A 9,857-nucleotide genomic window follows, 5' to 3' on the forward strand; every position below is an offset into this window, starting at 1 on the left:
GATCAATTTTACTATGGCGTAGATGTAAATATTGATGAAAATCGAGTGTATTTTTTAGCCGAACCTTTTTTTTAAATGTTGGGGAACTAAATAATAAATTTTATTTCCTTAAACTGTTGTTATTATTATTTAATTACTGAATTCGAATTATATTCAAAACCTGATTGACCATTCGTGTGTGCTCAAAAAAGACAGATAGACCTTGAGGATTGGTTGCAGAGTTATAACTGTTAGACTCAGAGTAAAATAGACGATCGACATCAGAGTGATTCTTGCCTATGTCCTTCTCCATCTCCCCCTCGTCAAAGCTGCTTGTAGTTGATCTAATCAAACGTCATTACAGCTAAGCTACTCTATTCTAATACATTCTTCAAATTTATGAGGTTAAGATGTTGAATTTCGGTTCATTTTTTATACTTGCCCAAAATTCTGCCAATTAGCATCCCTGAACATCGGCCATTCCTCCTTATTAACTATCATTTTGAAGGAATACAGTAAGAGGTTTGTTGTTAGGAATACGATATTTTTAACTCTCAGGAAGCCGTGGAATAAGTTCAGATATGACTCAATATCTCTTTTGCCCAAGGATCAGTTTCCATTATCTTCTCTCCCTCTCTTTAGGTCAGTGGTTCCCAATTTGTGATTTAAAACCCTTTCCTGTGTAATAATCCTTCTCATAAATAGCTTTTGGTCATTTATTTCGTATGCAAAACCAATAATTTAACAAAACCATTGGTGGTATTAATTAAACAAAAAAGCTAAGCCATCATCTTAATAAACTAACCAATTTATGCAGCTTAATTTTATGGTTGGAGGTGATTTCTATGAGGGGTTTAACTTGTTCACCAAAATAAAATTTCCCGTTTAATTGTTTCGAGAGGAGTAATACTTATATGATATTTTTAATCTACAATATTATTATTGAGTTTCCCAATAATAATAATTGGACATACCAAAGTTTACTTAAGTCGGATGACAAAAAAATAATTATCAATTGTAAATTTTTTCATCGATTGACCCATAAATATCATTCATGTATTAAGAAAATACTAATCACACCAGTATAAGTCCTATTAATAAATAATATTTGTCAAAATGACATAGCAGCAAAACAACTTAAGGTGAAATGGTCGGCTGCGATATTAGCGGTTCCAAATAAATCTTATACATCAACGGTCTAACAAAAATCATTTCATGTACAAGCGATTTATTTCTAAGAATTTTGCATGTACATAAAGTCTTCAAATCTTTTAAAATTCTACCTTTCCAAATGAAGAGGCTCTCTGATATAAAAATTTCCTTCAATGAGGGTGAGAAAATGTCAGGTCAGGAACTTTTGTGCATCAACAATTTAATTTATCATGACGTTTTTCCTCATACAGAAAGAACGCATTTGAAATCATAGAACCTCTATACCTTGAAATGAATAATTGTTAAAGCTTAAAGATAAATATTATTTATGTGCTAAATATTTGGATGTATGGTTCTCAATCTTGGCCTGGACTTCTCAAAGTATTGATATTAAAAATAAATAAATAAACACAATGAATCGACCTGCTTCAGTGGACTTCGGGAGAAATTCTTCTCTTCAACTCAATATTTGTAGATTTGATTCACATTCAATACCTAGAAAAGAAAAAATACATAATGAATGCCGACATTTTCGTTCAAATTAGTGTAATACAAAAATATTTACTACAAAAATATATGGGGGGTTCCGCCATCAGTGCAACTCCATCTAACTAATGAAGGAACATTTAAAAAAAACAAGATCATTTTTTCCTCTTGGTATTGGACTAAAGAGCTCCATAGGAAAGTGGAGACAAGACAGTTGAAATAATAATGAAAAAAAACAACAACACATGTTCACTCATTTACAAACTATTGATCAAAAATGACTATGGATGGAACTTTTGTAGAGTGTGAGGTGAATTATAATGTAATGTTTCTCTACAAAATTGCATACCTAACAGTAAAGTGAGTCAAAAGATGAACATAGTGCAAGAAGCCTATCCGTATTCAAGGTAAAAAAATTAGTGATATGTTCGTCGTTTCTTTCCTCAGAGTTTCTTTAGTCTTGACAACAACAATGGCTACATTTCATCCTCTGTCATGGCCCTTTTTTCACTTTTGAGTAAAAAAATATTGTCAAATAATCTAGTCATTGGTGAAAGTGAAACTCGAGAAATAGAAAATAGGCAGCAGACAACAAATAATTGTTTGTTATAAAAATTTGTATACACAATGTACATATATGTATAAATAATGAAACTAACAAAGGAGATATAAAAAAGTTGGCGGGGGGAAGGGGGTTTGTGGAAGGTAGCAAGAAAGAAAGAAAAACTAGGACAGACTAACAAACCTTTTCTAAAATACGTTCATTTTTCTTTTACCTTTTAATAGAGGTAATAATGCTTAAATAATAATTAAAATTCCTTAAGTATTATGTGGGTCTTTTTATTTTTGGAAAATCATTGAGAAATTCGCATACGATGTAGTTAATAAATGAAATGACTCGCCAAATAGGACGCTCACACACAATTCCTAATCATTTTCTCATTTATACGTCTATATATGCATATAATGGGCCAATATAGGCATATTCAGCCTGTGGCGAATCAGCAAAACCGTATACCCTACACAAGATTCTCCAAGAGCCCCCCTCTAAAAAAACGATGTTGATTAGTTCGGGATCTAAAATGTTGGCTCTGAAATCATATATATTTTTTTTTTTTTAAATTCCTCAACTAGGAATAAAACGTCATATCCTATTTTGTCAAATATTTAAGTATATAAAAGGTAGTTTTTTAAAAGTTTGCAATGTAATATGGCCTCCTCCCATCCCCCTAGAAACTAGTTTTAATACAAACACACAATAATGGAGAGTAAGTCCGATACAAATGTCACTCTACCCTGTCAGTTGCTCATTATGCGTCTTTATAACAACATACCTTAATTAAAAAACCTATGTATTTTTTGATATTTAAAATGGTAAAATAGACGCATTTTTGGCTAAAGCAGTCGGGTGCAGAAAACATTTCAAAAAATATGGGTAGGACCAATTGACAATGATTTTCTAGAAACCCCTTCGACTATTTTGTCTGGGGAAATGTTGAACAGGTTTCCAATGAAGGTCTCCAAAGCTCCATAAGATCCCAAAGAGTTTGGATAACCACAATTGGACAGTCAAGAAGGCAGTGGGACGTTTCCCGGGATGTTGTGAACGTATAGTACGAGTTAAATGCAATTTTATTGATTGAATGTCAAATTTTGGTTATAATGTGTTTTTTTTTTTTTGAAAATTTAAAAAAAATCGGGTAAGAAATAATATCACAGAATTGTTTTACTTTTTTAAAGCTTTCAATCGTTTAAATGAATCACCCTTTATTATATAGATTGCAAGAAACAATAAAGCTATTAACGAATTATTAATAAGCCTAAAAAGTTGATTCTATGAAATGGAATAAAATTTCGTTAAACTATTGGGAAGAATAACAGCCATTTGCTTACTATATTCCCCTTCATTTAGGACTTGTTTTTTCTTGATTTAGGAGAAAATATTGAGAATGAAATAAAAATAGTTTTCTACTCCCTCTTTTTATTAATTTTTTGAATGTTGATCTACTGAATGTGAAATAGGCTTTGTTAAGAATTGAACATATCAATTTATTTTCACTATCAAATACACAATATTGGAATAATTCGGAAGAACGACTAAATATTAGATGATATATCTCTTTTTTCTTTTTACATATTTTTCTTTACATAGAAAAGCTTGAGACGTATAATATCTAATGATTATCTAATTCATAATTATATTTTGAACTCACTTCAAATTCTTGTTGGTCTAATGGTGAAAAAATAACCTAATAGAAGATTAGTTGAACTAATAATTGATTTCATTCAGGCGTATACAATTTCCACTAGGTCATTCTTCACAATCTGATTAAATAAAAGGAATTGATCACTGATGAACACAATACCTAATGGTAGAAGCATTTAGAAAAGAACAACAAGATACTTTTAAGTCTTTATTATTTTTATTTTTTACAGTCTACTTTTCACTTTTTCCCCTAGAGGGCTAATTTAAACCTCATTAACATGGAACCATCATCGATTTTTTTCCCTACATATATATATTTATTTATATACTCTCTCTTTCTCCATAAAAAATGGCTATTATTATCTGCTCCTATGGACATTTCTCCAAGTAATCATATACATTAATATTAAATACAAAAAGACAATGATATTATTGCACAAAGGTAGAGAGAAATCCACGTTATATTAACTCTTGCAAAAAGTATTACAGTAGTAAATTACTTAATATATGTAATTATTTCAATAGCCATTATTTACGTATAATCCTGAGTCTCTATCTAAAACATCAATTAAAAAATAATATTGAAAGGGAAAATTGATACCACAGGGTTGGGGCTGACAGTTTATTTCAGTCATGTTACTCCTTCATTTCCCTGTTTAGGGCTTCAATATGTATGTTTTTGTACGAGATGCAATGGAGTGTAGGGGTGCAATCCAATGAAAATTACACATCTTTTTTCATTGTTATTGTACTTTTTATAAGTGGAGAATCCCTGGTTCCTGTATTATTGGCGATATTGTTTATCTGTAAGTACACGACCCCTCATGTTACCTTTCTGATATTTCATTGTAAACTTTTTTCTTAGCAAGATGTCGCTTTTGAGGTACAAATAATAGGACATGAGCAAACTAAATATATATATATTATCCACAAGGCGGTGTGACAATCTCTAGCTTGTTGTTTAAAAAATGGCGCATCCTCAGAAGAATTTTGACAGCGCCATCTATGTGAGAAACATACATAAATTTATTTTTTATTAAAATATATTATCATTCAGGGAGTTGTATTCTTTTCCCACAAGACGGTGCCACTCTCTGTTGCTTTGTTTACAAACGAATATAAGTAAACAACACTCATGTCCCATTGGCTATGTTACTAACACAGACAATATTGCTTTTATCATTTTCCTCGTAACGGTAGAACTTTTTTCTTCCATTTACAGAATTTACTTTGATTAAAAAAAAATTAGGCACACTTGTTCATTGAAATTGAAGCTTTTTCTAAAATGGCTGATATAAAGTGTCAATATCTCAGGAAACAATCTTGGATAAAAAAATAATTTTTATATTATGTAAAAATTGGCATATATATTAAATTTATTTAAATTCTGATGTTGTCAGATATAAAATTGCCTTCCGTGGGTGATTTGATATTCTGTAATAATATTACAATTTACAGGAATAATAGAAAATAATTCTTATAACTATCCTTCTTGAAGAAGGAAGTTTTCACAACTACAATCCAACAAAGAATAAACCTCGTTTTAAAAAAAAAATACAGATTTTTTTTTTTCTAACCTTAAAGCTGTACTTTTTCACTTCAAAAGTCGTATATTTAATTATAACAGAGAAGAAATTTTATCATTTTTGATATCCTGTTGAACGTATTGTATTGAAAAAAAAATGTAATGTAGAAACTTGCAAAATTTGCAAAAATTTATGGTATAATCAATTATTCTTACCTATTTTGAAATTTAAATATCTTCAGTAAACAAGGAGCACTATTATAATCAATGTTAGCGGATATGTCGTCTCTCAGAATTATGATATTTATCTGGTATGGTTTTTACGCTCATTTGGATTCTAGTAAGTCTCATATTTCTAGCCATAAGGACAAATATACTGATTCAGAACTATTATTAAGATATACTCAATTAAAAAAGATAAATACTTCAATAATGGCTATAATATCTAAAAAAAGGATGTTCATCGTACTTTGAGCTCGAAACAAGTGGCGAGTCTTTTCACTTTGAATTCGAGTATAATCTAAAGTTATAGTTTAATTAAACTTAATTACAAATCCAAACTCTATATCTGCCGTAATCCCAGAAATCATAAACAAAATATCTCTCAATTAGTGCTTCAACATAACCTACATGACTTGCAAGTAATAATGAATTTAGATTGACCTTAGCGTCCTGCTAATTGTAAGTTAATCATTATTTTAACAAAATACAGAATGATATGATATAATTATTATTAATAGTGTGTAGTGTTAATAAGTTACTGCACCATCTTTTATTATAATGATATCTGCATGTACACATTGTAATTGTACTGCATTAAACCTTCAAAAATAGTGACAAACGTCCTGAGGTATGCACCAATTCTATTGATCAAAAACTTCTTTAGTAAATCTATATTACAAGTAAATACCTAATCTACATATATTCAAATTAAGTGTATTCTTTATCACAGCGTTATCCCTTTAAAATAAATACTTACATAATATATTTATGTAAATTGTCGATTTTTCTATTTTTCATGTAAAAGTTTATTGGTTGAACTCAAATTAGCCCTTGCTAATCTGTGATAAATTCCCTAGTGTTATTCAATAATAGTCCCAGAGTTGTGTTCTATTTATCTTTTAGGAGGAAGAAAATTTTTTATCACTTTAAGTCTGCAAAGATATATCTACAATTAAAAAGAAACTTAAGGGTTAGTCGAATAGAATGTAGGGTTGTGAGCAAAAAATATAATTATTTATCCTGAATAACAGTTTTATTTTTGTTCTTACAACAATTAAGAAGACTCACGGCGCCGTCCAGGCAATTTTTTAACGCCCAATAATATCTAATCATAGTTGTAAAAAATGAAATTTTATTTTTATGTATTTACATAATATGTAATTCGTCTATTTTTTTATATTCTAATGTAGTTTACTTATGAAAGAAAGGATCTGTAGTAGTAAAATCAAATATTTTTTAATTTCAGAGCCTCGATCCTCTTAATTCAGAATTACAACATGGAGAAGTTGATGGCATAAGAATAAAGTTTTTTTTATTTTGTTTTTTTGTTGCAAGATGAAAGTTATTTACATTCCATTGCTCCTTAATATTTGAGACATTAATAGTAAGGCTTGTTTGTTTTTTTGATTTTTTTTAAAAATTCAAAAAAGTAAATTTTTATTCTGCTGTATTTTTGATCGAATTAATTTTTTTTACACTGTTTTCTCATTATTTTTTCCCCTCCAGAGTGATAATTTTTTCGTATTCCAAGAAAAAAAAATCCATCATTTAGGGCTACAGCTTCTCCAGCCTACCCCCTGATGACGCCCCTGTATACTTTGGCTTTATTTTGTTATTACCAAAATCCTTGGATAGAAAGAATAAAGAAAATTATATAAAAGAACACAGAAATATATATTCAACTATTTCACCAATGCTTGATACTCCTTACTTTAAGCCTGCCAATTAAGACTTAAAAATGAGTTTGGCTATAGACAGAATATTATTATAATCCTAGAAGATGTATGCCTGTATATGTTCAAGCATACATCTATAAACATAGAAGAGCTTTCTTAGTCTTGAACTTATAACATTTTGCTATTCCTTACATACAATTTTCTGCTATAAGTCTGAAGCAAATTCAATCAAGAATTAAGAACATTATTACCCAGCAAGATATGGCGAAATATACTGGTTTGGAAGCAAAACGTAGACTGTTAATAAAAGCTAATTATGTAATTAAAATAGGAAATTTTTGTGATTTTTTCCTGCATATTCCGAATTTCCTGTCTTTTATGCATAAGTAAACAAAAATAAACATTTATCAAATCTTTCATCATGAGTGAACAAGAAGCAAAAAGGCAGAGGATCTCAGACATTCTGGATGCCAGAATTGAGGTGGCAGAGATTATGAGCACTGTGAAGTGCTCCAGGAGCATTATTTTCAAGGTGGCCAAGATGAAAAAGGATGGAAAAGACCTCTCAAGGAAAGAAGGAAGTGGGGGGGAAACAACTTGAAAAGGGATTCTGAGTTTCTGGAGGACCTGAAGAAGAAGATCAAGGAGGACCCTACAAAATCCATGAATCGTCTTTCTAACGAGTTTGACGTGGACGAAAAGACAATCAGGAGGGCTGTGAAGGAGGACTTGAGGCTGTCTTCTTACACAAGGACACTCTGAAGGAAAGGAGACTGAAGAGGTGCAAGAAAGTTCGTGCATAGATCAAGGCAAATGTATACACAGTAAAAATTCTCTGACGAGAGGATTTTTACCGTGGACTAGGTCTACAACCGTCGGAACGACTCTTGGTTTGGGGGATCACCAGAAGAGGTCAAGGGGGTGCTCCGTACAAAACATCCAGCCCAAAAATGGTCCTGGAGGTCGTGGCATACTACAGCAAGAAGATTCCACCCTTCTTTTTTAAGGCTGGGGAGAAAATCGGACAGGAGGCCTACTACAAGGTGCTGAGGTGCACCATAATGCCATGGCTCTAGGCCACCTACCCAGATGATAACTATGGGTGGACCCAAGATGGTGCACCCTCACACATATCGGCCAAATACCAGTTCTTCTGCACCGACAACATGGCCGATTTTTGGCCCAAGGACATATGGTCATCAACTTCGCCGGATTTACACCCATTGGACTTTGCTGTGTGAGGCACTTTGGAGAGGGAGACTAACCGGACATTTCATCCGAACGTGGACTCCCTGAAGGATACCATTGTGAAAAAGTGGAACAACTTGTCCGAGAAGTTCATCATCAACTCCTGAAAGGATTTCCGCTACCGTGTGGAGGCTATGATTGCTGCTAAGGGTGGCCATATTGAGTGAACATGTACACAAAGATCGTGTCTCAAAGTTTTGTAACAAAAAATTCAAAATTATTTATCAAAATATAAAATTCTTGAGATTTTTATAAAATATGTCATACAGTCCACGTTTTGCTTCCGAACCCAGAACATTTCAAATAAAATTCAATAACCATAATTAAACTAGTGCTATTATTTAATACACTAGCTGTATTTTTCATTTTGATTTTTCATTTGGAAGTGATATTTTATTTAGATCAATGAAAAATTACACAAATTAAGCATATAATTTACTTTTTTCTACTTTTTTAACCCTTGAATTTTAGCGAAAAAAGGTAAATTTACCCAATCCTAGGATGAAGCCAAAGTTATATTTGAAAAAACAAATATTATAAAGTTTTGAATTGCAAACAGGGAGAATTTAAAAAATTTAAATTTATAAGCCCCCCCCAATATATATAATCTTGCTGACATCCCATATTTTCTTTAGGCGATTTTTACATTAAAACTCTTTGTTATTTCTTCTCAAAATCGTTGTATACAGTGTATATATTAATATCACACATATTTAATAATTTTACATAAATTAGTTAAAAATTAATACCTGTAGTGTCAAATATTATTCTAAATAATTAGCAAAATATCATAACTATTAGGAAATAATAGAATAATATGTTGCGTAAAATGTCAAATTTACAAATTTTAATTTAGGGGGAAAAAATGGCCATATCTCGATTTTCAAAAAGGTAAATTTGGAAAGTAATTACTTAAAAATGAAAAAGAAAATAATTTGATTATTTTTTGTTTTAAAATATACATATATGATTGGCTTTCTTAATTTTTAAATTTTACATAATATGACTAAATCAATTTTAATCTACTTGCCTCTCATAAATCTCATATGTAAAAAAAGCACATGTCCAGGCAAAAAAGCATATACTATTCTAGCATGACTATTGAACAAAAAAGAAACGAATTATTAGTAAAAAAAAAATGGTTTATGATAATAATACGAAGGAAATATTTTGTTACACATATGGTCTATGGTGTTTACAATCGTACCATAAGAAGGATTCGATGTACAACTGAACCGGAAGGAGGATGAATTCCTTTTCTTTTTCTACAAATGTTAAATTAGTGGTAGGTTAATTAATGCCAATATGTTTCTTATATATGATACAAGTCAATGAAATTCCCTTGTAGTTTTATTGGAGACAG

This window comes from Lepeophtheirus salmonis, chromosome 4 (genome assembly GCF_016086655.4).
Source record: "Lepeophtheirus salmonis chromosome 4, UVic_Lsal_1.4, whole genome shotgun sequence".
Lineage (NCBI taxonomy): Eukaryota > Metazoa > Arthropoda > Copepoda > Siphonostomatoida > Caligidae > Lepeophtheirus > Lepeophtheirus salmonis.